Source organism: Magnolia sinica, chromosome 12 (genome assembly GCF_029962835.1).
Source record: "Magnolia sinica isolate HGM2019 chromosome 12, MsV1, whole genome shotgun sequence".
Lineage (NCBI taxonomy): Eukaryota > Viridiplantae > Streptophyta > Magnoliopsida > Magnoliales > Magnoliaceae > Magnolia > Magnolia sinica.
The window spans coordinates 83,983,967-83,989,652 of record NC_080584.1 but is presented as its reverse complement, the minus strand read 5'-3'; the positions used below and the strand labels follow the sequence as shown (position 1 = coordinate 83,989,652).

Below are 5,686 nucleotides of genomic sequence, written 5' to 3'. Positions count from 1 at the left end.
AACATCGGATCTCTGCATCTACCGCAAAACTTCTCTTGAAATTTCACCGTCTGAGCCAAGATTTCATGGAAAGTTCAATGGATGGATGGGATTTCCTGGCCAGTCCCGATCTTGGGCCACACCAATCATCAGCGCAAAACAGGATGCACAGTTACGTTCTGCGAACGTCTGAGAAAGCCGATAGCTGATCTTGTGTCCCAGCAGCTCACTAACGCAAGATGGGCAGAGTCCCACCAGGAGTCTGCTGCGAATGGAGAGGAGCAGAGGCGGACAGCTGCATAAGAGGGAGAGGCTTTGGACGTGGAAGGTGTTCTGGGAAGGAGTTTGGCTGCTGGTGCTCGGTCGTGGGTCTGGGTTCAAGAAAGAGAAACAGAGAGGGAAGGGGAGCAGAAGGGAGGCTGCTGCCGAACATGGTTGCTGCTGGACATGACTGAGACGTGAAACAGCGGAGGAGTTGGAGTTTTGGACGGTTGAAGAAAGGCTGGACGTGGAGTGGGTTTTCTCTTTTTCCTTCTTATTCTCTTCTTTTCCTTTTTATTTTTTATTTTGTTGTTTTTGTTAGCCCAGTCATGTGTGGCTAAACCTCTTAGCTAGGGCTAAGAGGTGAAGCCTGTAGCGAGATGGGAGAGTTTATTCCATGCAAGTATATTAAATTTCTGAACTTAATTTGATTTAGTTGATTATTATAAGGAATATTTTTATCAGTCTTTAATGGTCTGTTGTGACTGAAATTACAATGGGTTTGCAATGCCTTTGAATATTTCTTTCCTCTTTTTATATTTATGAAGTCAGGAAGCCCTGTTGTTCATCATTGTCCCATGGGCATGGTAGGATGATAGTACCTTCCTGATCTTCATACATTGTTGATTGGTTGGTAATTAGTTTAATCCTGTTGTTTGCTGTGTCTCCTGGGCATGGTTAGATGATGGAATCCATTCTAATTCATATACCTTTCATCTCTTGAAAACCAAATCAAGTAAGTTCAGTTTGAATTCCGTAATCCTTGATGCAGGCATAAGATCTCCCTGATCTCTACAAGTGGATCCTCTAAATCCCTAGTTTCCTTCCTCTGAATTCCTTAAAGTTTTAGATAATTATTCCACCATTATTCCTTAAATTTCTATTTGGTTAGATCATATCTTAGTCTAGTTCTAGTTCTACTTGGTTTTAGGAAACGTACAGGTATCAGTCCCTGTGGATTCGACCTCGGTCTTACCGAGTTTATTACTACATCACAACCCTATACTTGGGGAGTGAACAAGTTTTTGGCGCCGTTGCCGGGGACTGACGGTTGTGATTCTCTGAAGTTAATTGGTTTTAGGATTAGTTTAAGATTAGGATTTTACTAACCTTAGTTTTTATTTATTTATTTATTTTTATTTGAGTTCAAAACTAACTTATTTCCTGTTTTATAGGATCTGGACATAAGTTTCTAAATTGGTAATTCCTTCCTAATCTCTCTACTTTTTCATATTTTTAGAATTAGGGTTATTTCTTTCCCTTCTTAGAAATTAACTTTCTATTTTTGTTTTATTTTAGTAACTTTCTAATTCTGACACTTTTAGAATCTAATTTTGTTTCTTAATTTATTTTTAGAATTCTTTAGAAACTAACCTTCCTATTTTGTTGGCCTTTAAGATAGAAATCTCTAATTCGGTACACTCTTTCCCTACTTTCTATTTTTCAGTTCTCTTTTAGTAATTTACTTTCTAGGACTTTCCTATTTTATTTTAGAAGTTTCCACTTCCTTTTAAGAAATCAGTTTACTACTACCTTTATTTTAAAGGGTTGTTCCTCTTCTCTTAGAATCTAATTTATTTTATTTTATTTTGCAGGTTTTAACTCAGGACTCCAATTTGGTAATTTCTTTCCAACTCTCTCTTTCTTTCTAGATTTTCTTTTCCTTTCTTAGGATTAGGCTTTTAATTGAGGGCTGCGAGTGTTTTCATGCCCAAGTGGGCCCGTGACGACACTCGACGTCTCTTGACTGAAGGAGGATTGGTTGAGGGGTTCACTATCCATCGCAGGACTAGATACTGCTCGAAATCCCCTGAGTTAACTGATGTTATGGCTGAAGACCAACCTCCTCCACTTCCACCCAGGGTGGAGGATACCCAAGATGAAAATGAGGTGCAACAGGCACCCCCGCCTCGTACTTTACGAGATTATCTGCAACCGGCGGGAGTGAGTATGCCCTCATGCATGATTTTTCCTGAAAACACAGGACAAATGGACATCAAGCCAGGAGTTATCCAACTCATTCCCAAATTCCATGGACTTGAATCAGAAAGTCTATATTTACATTTGAAAGAGTTCGATGAGATTATAGCTACATTATGTTTTCCTAATGTATCTGAGGATACAATTAGGCTGAAACTCTTTCCTTTTTCCTTAAAAGAGAAAGCTAAGACGTGGTTACATTCACTGCGTCCTAGATCCATTGGCACATGGAGCGACAGCAGAGGGAATTCATAAAAAATTCTTCCCACATCATAAAACGATTACCCTCGGAAAGCGATCATGAACTTTGCCCAAAGGAAGATGAAACATTCTTCCAATGTTGGGAAAGGTTCAAAGATTTGGTCGATTCATGCCCACAACACGGATTTGAAACGTGGTGCATTACAAATTTTTCTATGAGTGACATCTTTCATGCGCCAAATGGTCGAGACAATGTGTAATGGAGAATTCATTAATAAAGATGTTGACGAGGTATGGGATTACCTCGATAGTCTCGCTGAAAAAACACAATCATGGGACTATTACCCAATGGCGAACACCACGTCTAGGCCGACTCAATTAAAGGAGAAAGGTGGATTATATCTCTTGAAAGAAGAGGATGATCTCAAGTATAAAGTGACTACGCTCATAAGGAAAGTTGAGGCCATGGAAGGAAAGAAGGATAAGGTCAATGAAATTGTTTGCGGCATCTGTGATTGCAACATTCACACAACTGAAAACTGTCCTACAATACCTGCCTTTCGAGGAGTGTTGAATGAACAAGCCAATGCCGTAAATAATTATCAAAGACCTTTTACTGGACCTAACTCTAACACATACAATCCTGGCTGAAAAAATCATCTAAACTTCAGTTGGAGAAATGGACAAACGGCGACTCCTCCAGGTTTCTTCAATCAAAATCCAAATCAATTGAAACCTCAAGAGGAACCGATTCAAAATCCCATACAAGAGCTGGCTCAGGCAATGCGAGGAATTACAGATTTTATGCAAAAGATAGATTCTCATATGACGGTTATAGAAAAGGGGATGCTTCCTGCACAACCTCTCCCCAATCCTAAACCGCGATACGAGAATAATGATCCCAGCTCTTCAAATCAGATGGGGCATGCTAAATCCATCACCACTCTTAGGAGTGGGAAGATCATTGATAAAACTCTTCCGGTTAGGCCCGAAAAGCCTCAAGAACCAAAAGAGGACAACAATGATGGATCCGGTGATGCCCCACAAAAAGTAGAACCGAAACTTCTAGAGAAGCCAGTTGCTCCATTCCCCCAACGGTTGGTTTCACCAAAACCTCTCTCTAACTCTCAGGATATCCTAGAGGTGTTGAAACAGGTGAAAGTCAACATTCCTCTACTTGATGTCGTTAAACAAATACCTTCATATGCCAAATTCCTAAAAGACTTATGCACGACCAAGCGACGGAAAATTATTCAAAAGAAAATCTTCTTGACTGAGAAAGTGAGTGCCATCCTGAAGCAAGACGTGCCGTAGAAATTCAAGGATCCCGGTAGCCCAACCATATCATGTGTAATCAGGAACCATTGAATTGATCACGCACTTCTTGACTTAGGAGCGAGCGTCAATCTGATTCCCTACTCGATATACAAACAGTTAGGTTTGGGTGAATTAAAACCCACCCTAACCACACTACAACTTGTTGATCGCTCTGTTCGTGTACCAAGAGGGATAATTGAAGATGTGTTAGTCCAGGTCGATAGATTTTACTACCCTGTAGATTTTATCATCCTGGACACCGAACCCATCAATAACATGAGCACTCAGATTCCCGTCATTCTTGGTCGCCCATTCCTCGCCACGTCAAATGCAATTATCAATTGCAGGAATGGTATCATGACTATGTCTTTTGGAAATTTGACATTGGAATCAAACATTTTTTTCAATAACGGCAGCAACTCAGAGGATGATGACGATTTCCACGACATTAACATGATTGACTCTTTCGTGGAAGATACGACACCTCTGACCTTATCCTCCGACCATCTAGAGATGTGTCTGGCCCACTCCCATGATTTTGATGATGACATGATTAGGGAGACGTGCGTCTTGCTTGATACTGCACCGGTACTTGAAGTTAACCGATGGAGGCCACAATTTAAAGAATTACCACAAACTGATGTAGTGCCTCTACGTCTAACCTCAAGCCGCCGAAGCTTGACCTAAAACCTTTGCCCTCTGATTTGAAATATGCATATTTGGGTCAAGATGAGACATACCCGGTGGTGATCTCTGCCCACCTGGAGAAAGAACAGGAGAGTATGCTTATATCTACTCTCATTGAGCATAAAGGAGCCCTGGGATGGACGATAGCGGACCTCAAAGGAATCGATCCCTCGATTTGTACTCACCACATATATCTTGAGGATAATACAAAAACCGCTCGGCAACCACAACGTAGACTAAATCCAAACATGAAGGAAGTGGTTAAAGCCGAGGTTCTTAAACTACTAGACGTGGGTATTATATACCCTATATCTGATAGTCAATGGGTGAGTCCAACTCAAGTGGTCCCTAAGAAGTCCGGAATCACCATCGTAGCCAATGCTAATAATGAACTCGTGCCAACTAGAGTCACTACTGGTTGGAGAATGTGCATTGACTACAGGAAGTTGAATACCGCATGAGGAAAGACCACTTTCCTTTACCATTCATTGATCAGATCCTGGAAAGGTTAGCCGGTCATTCCTATTACAGTTTCCTTGACGGGTATTCGGGCTACAACCAGATAGAGATAGCGCCTGAAGACCAGGAAAAGACCACATTTACATGTCCCTGTGGCACCTTTGCTTATCGAAGGATGCCATTCGGACTATGTAATGCCTCTGCCACCTTTCAGCGATGTATGCTTAGTATCTTTTCTGATATGGTAGGGCAATATCTAGAGGTCTTCATGGACGATTTCTCTGTTTACGGTCCATCTTTCAGCAAGTGCTTGAAAAGTCTTAAATGTGTGTTGAAAAGATGTGAAGAAAAGAACTTGGTACTTAATTGGGAGAAGTGTCATTTCTTGGTTCAGAAGGGAATTGTCCTTGGGCATATCATTTCGTCCAAGGGAATCGAGGTAAATAAGGCAAAAATCGATCTTATCTCTAACCTACCTCCACCCAAGAACATCAGAGACGTGCGATCCTTCTTAAGACACGCAGGATTTTACAGGCGATTCATAAAGGACTTTAGTCTTCTCTCTCGTCCTTTATGTAATCTTCTTCAAAAGGATGCTCCGTACGAGTGGACTGAGCAGTGCCAGGAAGCTTTCACCAAGCTTAAGGGCACGTTAACCACTGCACCTATCATGCAGCCACCCGACTGGAGCCTTCCTTTTGAGCTTATGTGCGACGCTTCTGATTATGCTCTTGGAGCGGTCCTAGGCCAGAGAAAAGATAAGCGGCCCTACATCATTCATTACGCAAGTAGAACTTTAAAT

The 5,686-nt window shown here is 41.4% G+C and overlaps 1 non-coding gene across 1 annotated transcript; it reads right to left on the bottom strand.

Moving 5' to 3' along the window:
- Positions 1–2,503: 2,503 nt before the first annotated feature.
- LOC131222163 (small nucleolar RNA R71) lies at positions 2,504–2,608 on the bottom strand. The gene has a single exon (XR_009159871.1). It is a non-coding gene; the product is annotated as a small nucleolar RNA R71 (small nucleolar RNA).
- Positions 2,609–5,686: the final 3,078 nt, after the last annotated feature.